This window comes from Bactrocera dorsalis, chromosome 4 (genome assembly GCF_023373825.1).
Source record: "Bactrocera dorsalis isolate Fly_Bdor chromosome 4, ASM2337382v1, whole genome shotgun sequence".
NCBI lineage: Eukaryota > Metazoa > Arthropoda > Insecta > Diptera > Tephritidae > Bactrocera > Bactrocera dorsalis.
This window is the reverse complement of record NC_064306.1, coordinates 29,390,857-29,404,357: the sequence shown is the minus strand read 5'-3', so window position 1 is coordinate 29,404,357 and position 13,501 is coordinate 29,390,857. Positions and strand designations below refer to the sequence as shown.

At 36.1% G+C, this 13,501-nt stretch overlaps 1 protein-coding gene across 2 annotated transcripts in view; it reads right to left on the bottom strand.

The window, feature by feature from the left end:
• The window catches only part of LOC105233925 (irregular chiasm C-roughest protein), a 322,958-nt gene that overhangs the window by 168,672 nt on the left and 140,785 nt on the right, over nucleotides 1–13,501 (bottom strand). For both annotated transcript variants that reach the window (XM_049456253.1, XM_049456252.1), the window contains exon 2: nucleotides 8,999–9,130. The gene's annotated coding sequence lies outside the window, so the exon portion shown is untranslated. The remainder of the gene's footprint in view (nucleotides 1–8,998; nucleotides 9,131–13,501) is intronic.

Here is a 13,501-nt window from a genome sequence, read left to right as displayed (position 1 = left end):
TGCAGGAGAACATAAAGTTTTTTACGCACATATGGTTTCTGCAAATTTTTGTAAATTCATTGCATCTCGAGGCATTCTGTTAATTTTCATGGCTTGATTGACGGAAGAGTTCATTTCATTTGGCGTTGGTGCTGTCGGTGCTGTTGTTGCTGTTATTACTTTTGTGATTTAACGTTTTTCACACCTCTTTTAATACTCTTGTGATGCATAAATTTGCATATTATTGTTTATCAAACAAATAAGTGAATTTAACACTTTGTGTCACCTAATGTTTTTGTTCAAACCATTTTCACTACAATTGTGACGAATTTATGAAATTGACTCGCTAAGATATAAATAAGAAAAGGGCAGCAGAAGATATTTCCTGTATCTCTTTTGGTAGAGGCCATAAATGGTTTTCACTACGTTTTCGTTTGATGGAGGATTGCCAGAGTTTTGAATATTTTTACTCAGGATATGGTGAACTCGGTTACAGACTAACTTGCGATCAACGCATGGAAGTATGCCTCTTCCGAAAGCTAAGAGCTTTGTTTCTGCACATCCACTTATTGCATATAGCTTAGCTAGAAAAGTGCTCTTGAAATATTCATTGAGCTCAGAAAATTTAGTGCGCGTACCTACTGTTCATGCGCAAGTGCCATCCGAGCGACCGATGTGCCACTGGTTGGTGCTGTCTCTAAGCAGCAGATTATGTGGAGTCACTATAGACTAAAAATCTCATTGACTTCAAATTAAAACGGAGACCTAACTGGCTACAACCACTGTCCCAGCTAGAAGCACAGAATTGCAGCCATAGAGTTCGAAGCTTCTTTCTCTATTATGATTGGCATTGAAAATCGCTGATGCTGTGTGGGCCTCATGTTTCGACAATCAGCGAACAAATGGATTATATCGACGTTACTAAAGGATGATCCAGAAGTACTTTTTTCAATAGTTTGTTTTTGACAGATCCAGCGTGACTCGTGTCAATCTGCCATGTTATTTTTGTTCAGTTTTCTTTGGCATTTCATCATGGAAAGACTTCGCCTGAACAGGTTTCAGGCCTTATGGCAGCTACAGCAACTTGAATCCCGTACTTGAGATTTTGAATTATTTCTGGATGGTTGGCGTAACATTTATTTTTAACAGCTTCCCATAGAAAATAGTCCAACGGAGTTAAATCGCAGCTTCTGGGAGGCCAATTCACATCACCTCTTTTGCTTGTTAACGTAACCATCGAAATGAGCCTCGTCCGAAAAGATGATTTTTCGGTCAAATTGACAATCCTTGGTCAAACGATCTTCCGCCCAATCTGTCAATATTTCCCAGTTTTTTTCTAGTGAATAGCGACCCATTTCGAAAATTTTAGACTTTTTACTGAATATCTGTCACTTTCCGAATGGTATATTGTATGGAAGTGTGGACGAAGACAGTTTGAGTTTTAGAGAATAATAATACAGTAGTCCTCAGATAAAATTTATTTCATTCTTCTATCAGATCAAGCAGACTAAACTTAAACTTAAACTAAGTTATTAAAATAGCCTCTTAAGAAGAATAAGACTACATCAAATTAAGAATAATAAAATTAAATACGAAATACACAATTTTGCAATTAATATTATTTTAAATATAGACAAATATTAAAACAATAAGTCCAACATAACTGTATGTACTAAAGAGGAACTTAGGCTTAGTAAAGAAAAACTTAGAGCCAAAATAAAAATTTAAACGCAACAGGTAATTAAAAAAGTAAGTTAAGTCCATTTGCATAACTAATTAATAAATTAACTGTTAATGACACACCTAATGCCGCCGCTGAAAACATCAGAAACGTTTTAAAATAAATTTATAACCAAAAACTCACCATAGAAAGGGCAAAACAACAAGCCTAGTTAAGGCAAAACAAACGAAGTGTCAATCAAAACACAAACCACGGCATTAAAAACAAGAGCGACCACATCCACGAAATCGACAAGTGGGTTCGAGCGCGGCAGTCGCAACAAGATTGAGCGGCAAGGCATGTGAGATAAGCTTGTAGGCGACATAAACACACTTTTTTTTCGCTTAAATGACAATAAAGACAAATTTTTGGATGCCGAAACTACTAAATTACACATTTAATAGGGAAAACGTGAATATAAATTAGAAGTTATATGAATAAAAGCAAAACAAAAGCTTGACGACTTGATGCGAGCCATGGCCAAAGGCTACCCAAGTTACGCATGCGACACGGATCGGATATTATGATTTGGATTAAGGCACAAAAAACGGTCAAGTAATATGCATAGTAGCAACAACAAAATGCATGTGAATGCATAAATTTAGTTGACAAAAAAGGCGTAGTGGAGAGAGTGGACCGGGTAACAAGCCACACGCACAGCCAGAAGAACAACAAAGGTCGGCGGTGGCCAAATCGGTCATAGTCAGGTTTGAGTGAATATACTGACAAGTACCATACATTCATCTAAAAATATGCGCATATGTAGATAATGTAGGTATGTATGTGGGCATTACCACAAGTCAACCAAACTGAAACGCATACACATTTTTACTTTTCGGGTTGTCGGGAATAACGTGCGGAGTTCAAATGTATACTTATATATGTGAATATCTATTGTAAAATTAAAAGTGTAGAATGGTGAGAGGAAGTGCTACTGACATAAAATCGCGAACAAATATGTCAAAATATAAGATACATCGAAATTACTATAACCGAAGCTATAATACTCTTCACAGATACTATATAGCTATATGCATAGTGATCTAATCTGAACTATTTCTTCGTAGACAATAACCCTTGTTAAATATTGTGGAGATATCTCGTCAAGCGAAAAAGCTTTGTATACAAACACTTGATTCCGAGCCTTCAATTTGTATGACAACTTTATGCTAAGTGGCCCGACATCGGCGGTTCCGACTAATGAGCAGCTTCTTGAGGTAAATAGGTTGTGTTCAAATTTTCAGGTCGATATCTCAAAAACTAGACTAGCTCGCATGTATACAGCCATAGGTGGACGAACGGACATGGTTAAATAATGCTGTTCATTTATATACATATATATTTTTATAGAGGTGTTATAAGCTTCAGTAAATACTTAATATACCTTATGCAGAGTACTATGAGCTACACGGAATATAACCTCAAAATTCAAGAGTTCAATTCACTCAAAACTACTTGAGATATAATACATTTTTATTCAAATAATTGAATAATTCATTTGAGTCAGGGTACTAAAAGCAAGGTTATTAACTGCTTGGCTGTATTCTGCAATAAAGATCTTTATCCTTTTCAGTAATTATTATATCGAAAATGTTTCGAACCAAAGAAATTCTTCTATTTTTACCATTGAGGTCTATTATTAGATAACTCGCCAACTTTAGCGGAAAAATGGAGATTGCTCTAACTGTTTCCAAAATAAAGTCAAATTTTTCACGAAAAGACAAAAAAAAAAACAAAATTTTGACAGTGCAATATTTCATTTTTAGATTTCGAAACAACTAGCTTTCACTTCCTGTTTCTTGAACCTCCTCTAGTTAAGCAATTATAAAACAACAAAATTTTCTGCAAACAATTAATGCTGGGACAAATTCTGAAAATAGAATGTTGATAAGGGTATAATTAGATCTTATCAGTAATTTATATAACATGGCGACCGCCGCATTCGGTTGGTTTGGGAGTATTGGCGCATGTAGCCACAGGTAAGTCTAAATATAGCTAATAAAGGTCGTAAATTTATATTTTGTTTATTGCACACGGTGTCAGATATCTCGCCGATATACATATTATATTTATAAAAGTATTATCCATAACAAATAACATTTGGCGGCATACATTGTGACAAAAAATTGCCCGGAAAGTTATAATTTAAAATCCGTTCAAAAAAATTTATTTCATATAGTTTGTAGGACTGGCCTTAATTACTGCCAAATAACGGGTGATTTTTTTGAGGTTAGGATTTTCATGCATTAGTATTTGACAGATCACGTGGGATTTCAGACATGGTGTCAAAGAGAAAGATGCTCAGTATGCTTTGACATTTCATCATGAATAGACTTACTAACGAGCAACGCTTGCAAATCATTGAATTTTATTACCAAAATCAGTGTTCGGTTCGAAATGTGTTTATCGACAAATTTTGTTCAGCGATGAGGCTCATTTCTGGTTGAATGGCTACGTAAATAAGCAAAATTGCCGCATTTGGGGTGAAGAGCAACCAGAAGCCGTTCAAGAACTGCCCATGCATCCCGAAAAAAATGCACTGTTTGGTGTGGTTTGTACGCTGGTGGAATCATTGGACCGTATTTTTTCAAAGATGCTGTTGGACGCAACGTTACGGTGAATGGCGATCGCTATCGTTCGATGCTAACAAACTTTTTGTTGCCAAAAATGGAAGAACTGAACTTGGTTGACATGTGGTTTCAACAAGATGGCGCTACATGCCACACAGCTCGCGATTCTATGGCCATTTTGAGGGAAAACTTCGGACAACAATTCCATCTCAAGAAATGGACCCGTAAGTTGGCCACCAAGATCATGCGATTTAACGCCTTTAGACTATTTTTTTTTTTTTGTGGGGCTACGTCAAGTCTAAAGTCTACAGAAATAAGCCAGCAACTATTCCAGCTTTGGAAGACAACATTTCCGAAGAAATTCGGGCTATTCCGGCCGAAATGCTCGAAAAAGTTGCCCAAAATTGGACTTTCCGAATGGACCACCTAAGACGCAGCCGCGGTCAACATTTAAATGAAATTATCTTCAAAAAGTAAATGTCATGAACCAATCTAACGTTTCAAATAAAGAACCGATGAGATTTTGCAAATTTTATGCGTTTTTTTTTTTTAAAAAGTTATCAAGCTCTTAAAAAATCACCCTTTATGAACGTGATCTTTACAGCAGCTGTTTAAGTCGGTACTGCGTGGCGATTGGTATAAAAATATCGAAGAAACATGTGTCTCTAATTTTGTATTTTCAGCCAAATTTTGTATGCGGAATCGTCGTGAATATTGAAAAAGAGTCAAAGTGATTCAGTTTTATCAAAAACAATCCTACTTGTGGTACAAAGCCTTCAAAGACGATAGAGAGATCGTTGAAGACATGCCACGTTCTGGATGAACTTCGACCTCTTCAACTGATGAATTAAAAAAAAAACATGATATGGTGCTTGAAAACCGTCAGGCAAGTATTAGAAAGAGGGCACGTGAGCTTAATATCTCTCTAGAGTCCGTTCTAATGATTTTGGTGGAAATTTTCGTTATGAAACGCGTTCTTGCTCGACTCTTCCGATAAAGCTGAACGCGCCAATTCTTAAATCTTTGTTTACCTTCATTTGCCATACGCTCATGAAAATGTAAGCTTGAATATGCAACTCATAAACCACATGGGTTATATTTCCAAAATTTTGATGTGCTTTCCGTGTCTTGTTTTCACATTTTCGATTACTTACATGTGAGCTTCATACAAAGAGGAATGGTTAAATAAAATTTACATAGTTATTTCAAACAGACCAAAGATTTTAATGCATACCCAATTTTCCACGCTCATACAGATCACATATGTATGTATATACATACATATATGAGACAATATTAATATGTATATATGCAAATCCACACAAATTCTGTCTACCAGCGCAGACATAAAGACAACTGATGACGGTAGGTAAGTGTCAGAGAGTGTGGCACTAAAGTTGGCCGAGTGACATGATTTAAGGATTTCTGATTCGGAATTTGTGTCATTTTACAAATACGCACACAGCAGCAAGGATGCTTTAAAAGGCGGTAAATGGTTCAAACTGTTAGAACAGAAAGCCGGCGCAGCGAAATCACACACATCACACCACTTTCATACACATGGATATGCATATACTCACATAGCCATATAGACATAATAACGGGTGATTTTTTTGAGGTTAGGATTTTCATGCATTAGTATTTGACAGATCACGTGGGATTTCAGACATGGTGTCAAAGAGAAAGATGCTCAGTATGCTTTGACATTTCATCATGAATAGACTTACTAACGAGCAACGCTTGCAAATCATTGAATTTTATTACCAAAATCAGTGTTCGGTTCGAAATGTGTTTCGCGCGCGTGTTTTGTTCAGCGATGAGGCTCATTTCTGGTTGAATGGCTACGTAAATAAGCAAAATTGCCGCATTTGGGGTGAAGAGCAACCAGAAGCCGTTCAAGAACTGCCCATGCATCCCGAAAAATGCACTGTTTGGTGTGGTTTGTACGCTGGTGGAATCATTGGACCGTATTTTTTCAAAGATGCTGTTGGACGCAACGTTACGGTGAATGGCGATCGCTATCGTTCGATGCTAACAAACTTTTTGTTGCCAAAAATGGAAGAACTGAACTTGGTTGACATGTGGTTTCAACAAGATGGCGCTACATGCCACACAGCTCGCGATTCTATGGCCATTTTGAGGGAAAACTTCGGACAACAATTCATCTCAAGAAATGGACCCGTAAGTTGGCCACCAAGATCATGCGATTTAACACCTTTAGACTATTTTTTGTGGGGCTACGTCAAGTCTAAAGTCTACAGAAATAAGCCAGCAACTATTCCAGCTTTGGAAGACAACATTTCCGAAGAAATTCGGGCTATTCCGGCCGAAATGCTCGAAAAAAGTTGCCCAAAATTGGACTTTCCGAATGGACCACCTAAGACGCAGCCGCGGTCAACATTTAAATGAAATTATCTTCAAAAAGTAAATGTCATGAACCAATCTAACGTTTCAAATAAAGAACCGATGAGATTTTGCAAATTTTATGCGTTTTTTTTTTTAAAAAAGTTATCAAGCTCTTAAAAAATCACCCTTTATATGTGTAAGTACAAATGTAAGCAATGCACCGTATACTCGGTTTATGTTCAAGCTCTAAATGATACCATCAAAGTTAAAGACACAATTAAAGTGCGACTATTAAATGGGAATATCAAATAAGCCTCGGAAATGGTTTTGAGTAGAAAATTTTATTATGCCTAAATGCCGGCCAGACCTGGCTCAGTAACGGGCCCAATACACTTGTTGGGTAGAAGCTTTTAGTCCACATGTGCATACAAATTTATATACACATTTACATGCACATATATGCATACATACATACGTTTGCATATGTAGCATAGGTTACATTTAGACATGTCTATTTTGTCGACCACCGCAGCTCAAATGGTAGAATGTGTGATGACCTGCCATTTCATTTCAACCAAAGTCAGTTTTCTCCGAATTAGTCCGTTCTGAGGCAAACTTTTAAAGTGTAAACCACAAAGCACAAAAAAATTACTCGTGATGTGTTTGGCCAACTTCGAAAAAGCTTTTGTCATTTCAAGTGGGGATATTTCAAACAAAATTAGTATCAAAAACTTATTTAAAATAAGTGGGCCAAGTGAAGCATCATGCGAAAATATATTTACAACTCTTATTTTGAGGGGATCTAATGCGTGATCCAAGTAGAAGTACTCTTTTCAATAGCCTTTTTACGACAGATTATGCTATTTTTGTTCTGTACTGTTTGACATTTCATTATGGAAAGACTTACGCCTGAACAAAATTTACAAATCTTTCAACTTTATTACGAAAATTCATGTTCTATTAGCGTGCTTTGCTAACAAAAACGGCTCACTGAGCGTACTATTGGCAACACCCATCTTGAGGCGCAGCATTCTTGATTAGATAACATTCGACCAAATAGATAACGTCCAGCACGCAGTGAAAAAATAGTAGTTGAGAGTGTACAAAAAGACCGTGGAGCTTCAGTTTCAGCATACACAAGAATTCCAGCCGCTCGACCTGAACAAGCGACATAACCTATAGCTCTAAAAAGATCCGACCAAATTTTTTTCAGCCTTGAGGCCAACTTCGGGCTCAACGGGTACATACATAAACATAATTGCATTATGTATTTAGGGTGAAGAGCAATCTGAAGAAATTCAAAAGCTGCCATTTCACCCAGAAAAAGCAACACAAAATGAAAAGTCAATTTAAACGACCAATAACTCGAGATTATTTTTCTCGTGTTTCAAAGATTTTCCTTTAGATTTTTTAACTGGATATACAAATGTAATGGGAGTCTTCTTAGACGTGTGGATTTCAATGAAACAGTTTTTTTCGGAGTTGCTCTTTTTGACAGCGGTTACTTGATTTACACCAAGTTTGACGTGCTATTGCATAATGAACAGACTCGGTTCGGTTCAGGTTCGGTTCGAGGGACCAATAGCGCGCTACGTCAGAGTCGTTTGTGGAATAATTTGAGGAAGGATATTGACTTGCGGATTTACAAATTCCAACTCGGGCAGGAACTGAAACTGAAAGACCATTAAATACGGCACACGTACGCTCTTACATTGTCAAAAAATCATTGTTTAATGTGTTTTATTGACAGAAGGAATCATTGCCTTCTATAATCTTGCAGCGATTTAATGATTAATAATTTTTTTTCTCTTGAATTGGAGAATGTTGATGTGGACGAACATTGATTCCTCAAACTGCGATATATGGCATGCACCCAGTGTAAGAATAGATTTATTCAAGGAAGCTTTAGGTGAAAGCATTATATCATGTTGTGGGCCCGTGGTGTGACCAACAAGTACCAATGTCCCTTCTAGGTAATTTTTGTGGAATTATGTGAAGTCGCTTATCTACCCAGATATCCCGAGACGATCAACGCCTTGGAAGGGAAGATTTGTTACTGCTGACATATAGTCCCCATCGCTGAAAAAAGTGATCGAAAATTAGGCCTGTCGGCAAGAATTTATTCGCGGCAGACAGACGGTCATTCGGAATTCAACACGTCTCAGTACCTTGCTCAATTTAATTACAATTTCAATTATGTATATATATATAAAACTACATCTATGTCGATTTGTTCTATGTGATAAAAACAACCGTTAGATGAACTAATCTATTATACTCTGAAGCAACACGTTGCAAGCATATAAATACATATTTATGTATATACATACAAATTGAATTTTCCAATTTTTTGAACAAAAATATTTTCTAAAATCTAAATTACCTTATTATCGATCGCCACCACTTGGCGATAGCATCTTTCAATCCAATTGAAGCGTAATGATATTATTATGTAAATTAGCTGCAGCAATGAAGCGAAGCAATCGTTGAAACAGCAGCATGGCAGCACTCCAAGCTGGAAGATAAGAAAACAAAAAACAAAAAAATTGATATGAAAGAATAAAATAAAAATTAAACGAAGAAAACAATAAAAACAAATACTTAATTGGAGAATAATAAATGTAAGCAAGACAACTAAATATTTATTTTCATGGCTTTTATATAATTTGATTTCAGTATACGAATATGCCCTAAACGAATATGTGCACATACGCAAATAAAGAAAGAGCAACGTGTGCGGCAACCTACAAGTACAAGCCTTATGCTGGTTGTGGCACACAGGAGGTATACAAAGAACCCCAATCAAACGGTTGTCCAAGGGAATGTCAGGTGCAATACTCAGCCGGCCGATGGGCACCAAACAGTAGTCGCCCAGATTTAGATATCATATACATGCTCACAATCTTCCCGTGCGTGTGTACGCATTCGTAAACTGTGTCGAAATGTATGTTGGCAGCGATGAAGGGCAGCGATACGACAGTGTGCTGATCCTGCTGCTACGTAATACTACTCAATTTGGATGTCAAAGTCAAAGAGAGATGAGGTGAACTTCAGCTGAGCAAATGGCCGGGCAGCTTAACGGGCAACTGAACGGTCTGAACGGCCTACCGATGGCTTCCAAAAGCCGGTATAAATTTGTAAATTTATATTAAATTTTTATGTTCTGTGCTCTTTCACTTTTTACTTCAAAGCGTTCACAGTTTTAATATTCCATGCGTGTGCTGGGTGCCTGTCTGGACCCTTAGAATTCGACATATGGAACTGCTTTACATATGTATGTATGCATGTACATACATATGTGTGGAGGCACTTGTATACCTATGCTTTGTGACTGAGCTAGAGTGTAGAGTCGCAGGTTTTGCTTAAAGCAGGCAACACCAACTGCCTCTACGGAGACGACGACGGCGGCTACTCAGCCGTCATGTTCGACTGTCATGTTAGACACATTAACAAGTCAAAACATGAGCTCCATCAAAGCGAACTCAGTTAAATAAAATCACATAAAACTGTATAATTTCTTATCGCTTTTGTATTTGTGTTTGCACGAATTTTAATGTCTAGGGAAGATCGTAAATTTACGACTAATTTTCTTTTTCTTTTTGGTGAATAAAAAGAAATTGTAATTGAATTGAGCATTAGACCAAAGAAGAGCGCAGTTTGACGCAAAAGAAAACTGTTCTTTGGATCTATTGATAGAAATGTATCTAAAGGCGTGAGATCGTTTCGCTGGAGTTAAAAATGAAAGGAAGACAATGGTAAATGAATGGAATGGAATAATAAAACTGTCATATGGAATATGAAAGGCATACCCATCAAGACATATAAACTATTTCTATGCATAAATAAATTATTATAATAGAACACATCATAAATACGTACATATATTAACGGGACATATGGTGATAAGTAGATACAATGGTTCACGGTTTAGCGATCTACAAGAATTCTATAGAAATTGTGAACGTAAATCATTATTTTAGATGATAGGAATCGACTTTATGAGTTGTCATACAGTTGGATTTTAATACAACTTTTCTGAAGGCATTAACTTCTTACATAAATTTTTGAGTAAGGTAAGGGTAAGCTCCACTGAAATTGAAAATTTTGGGCAATTTTCAGCAGTATGCCTTATTGTGGCTAAAGCAACAGGTTAAATTAATTTCGGTTACATTTACATTACAAAGTTAATCTGTCAGTTTTGGTTAACTTAACCGAAAGAAGGAGTCTTGGTTAAGTTTACCAGAACTTACTACTTACAGAACTACTGACCGATGAAGCCAACCAAAATAACGAAATTCATTTTATCAGGTATAGGAATGATATTGGATAAGTTCTTAACCGACTTCGTAAGTTATTGAATTATTAGCACCAGACCACGTAATTTAATTAATAGAAGTTCACTCAGTTTCATTAAATTTTTTCACAAATTAACTGACATTTTCGATGTAAAGTCAGTCATATTCTCAGACATCTTCGTGTTCGGTCAAAGTGTATTTAACAAAGTGAACTAAGTATATGACATTTAATTTTTCTTTACGCTTATTTGACATGAATGTTGTCATTGACTTAACCCTTACATTTATTCAAAAAATTCAAATTCAGAAATTCAAAAGTAAGCAAATTTCAAAACGAAAAACAATATTTTTTTAAATAACTGAAATAAATGCCGAATACTTGTTGCCTATGCAAAACAACTCATGGAAGCAACTTACCAATGTGTTGTGCTCCAACTGACAAATCGCAACGGAAGGAATGGGAAAAAGTACGTGGCGTACAACTCAGTTTGTCATCGAGAATATGTGGGCTACATTTTAAGGCGGAGGAAATAAAAGAATCTCCCCTTAAAAGAAGACGACTAAGCCCCGATGCAGTACCCTCATTAAACTTACTTCCCAATCTTCAAGAAAAAAAAGTAAGAAACCCTCTTATTTTGATAAATAGAAATTTTACGTTTTTACTATTGATTAGGTCTCAAGACAAACTTGTTTGCGCGAAAATGAATGAACTATATGAAAGAATTATAATAACTATTATAATTTAAAGAGTCGCATAAACATCTGTATACAGTTTCTAATAGTTTGGCGGGGTACTGGTTACGACGTATATATAACTATATAGTTACAATAAAATTTGTGAATAATGTTGCATTTATACACGTATGTAAGTGTTTGTAAAATAAATATGAATTCATTATAACGTTGAGAACAAATAAATTGGTTGTCTCTATTTCTATTACGTTTAAATTTATCATATATATGTATGTAAAGCAAGTGGCTTCATATTGTTCAAGATCAAAAAAAAAACACACGGGTTAATATAAACAAATACATGAATTGTTTACTATTTTATTGTCAAATAAGCGTAAGTCAAATACTTAGTTCACTTTGTTGAATACACTTTGGTGTTCGGTATGTCGAATCTATAGCCTAGCCTAGCCTCTAGATAGCCAAAGAACATTGAAAAAATGAAATGAGTGAAAAAATTGGTGTGGGATTCATGGTGGGAGAGAGACCCCGTTGCCGAGTCCTGGAATTTACTCCGGTGGATGAGCGTCTAGCCACAACCCGTATCAAAGAGAAGTTCTTCAACATATTGCTGATACGCGACCACCTATGAGAGGTTCCTCCGTCACGATGTCAAAATCGTGCTTGGTCACGTTGACAAAGAAGGTATCTGCGACACAAAAGTTCCCAAATTCAGCCTCTATGATGAAACATCCTAAAATGAGTTGAAGCTGATCGCCGGGGCCCGAAATACGGTTGTCTGTAGTACTAGATTGCAGCATAGAAAAATTCATAAAACTACCTTAGTGTCCACCAATCTATCGATTCGTTTCTGCAGTCAACAGATATATAATTATTCCTGTCCTTCTTTATAGTGCAAAAGCGGACATAATGTGGACATCGGATGAAACGGCAATATGAGTTTTCAAGGGAAAGATTTTGCGGAAGATGTATGTTCGACTGAAAATTAGCAACGGCGAATACAGCAGACGATGGAACGATGATGACATAGACGAAAGTACTGCAGCCTTGAAGGTGTTTGATGTAGTAACCTCTAGTGATAATAGAGAAAGGAGACGACCTCCACTCCATTGGATAAATTAGGTGGAGAGCAACGTGATTTCGCTTGATATTTCCAATTGGCACCAAACCGCGAGAAGACTATTGACACGCTATTGTTGATTTGGCTTTAATCACTTTATTAGTAAGCGGTGCCTACTCAAAGTAGTAGTAGTAGAACCACAGTTCTATATGGATGATCTATGGTTAATGCTTGCTGAATATATAAGTTAACATAAGTAATTCTTTTAAATAATTTTCATAAAATTCTACTTAGCTTTCAATCACTGGACGAATCTTAAGTCTGAAATATATTCATAAATATTGGAGTCTCTTCCAGCACCTTTAATATTTAGTAATTTGCGTCAGTCAAGCGGCACTAAAAGCGATATCAGTGTTCTTCTAGCTTTTAGTAGAAGAGTGTATAGGAAGGCCGCATTACAATACCTTAAACTTTAATATCTAGGTTCTAAAGAACATTAAAATTTCATAATAAATGAAGCAGGTTTTCAAATTTTTAGGTAACTGAAATTCTATATGATTTATCTTGTAAAACTTCGAAATGATGTCCAATTTCATAATTTAATTAATAGTGACTGCGTAAAGGTACTTAGCAAAGCAAAGTTCAAATTCGAAAAAGATTCCTTCTCAAGTTCGCATAATAGCAGTATAACCAATAAATCAGGAGTATTATAATACATAATATGTTATATCTAGAGTATCTAACAGTAAAACGAAGTAAATAAACAAAAATAACAGCAAAATATAAGTATAAAGTCTTAAAGTCTCAAAATATCATACGAATTAGTCGAATGGAATGTAGA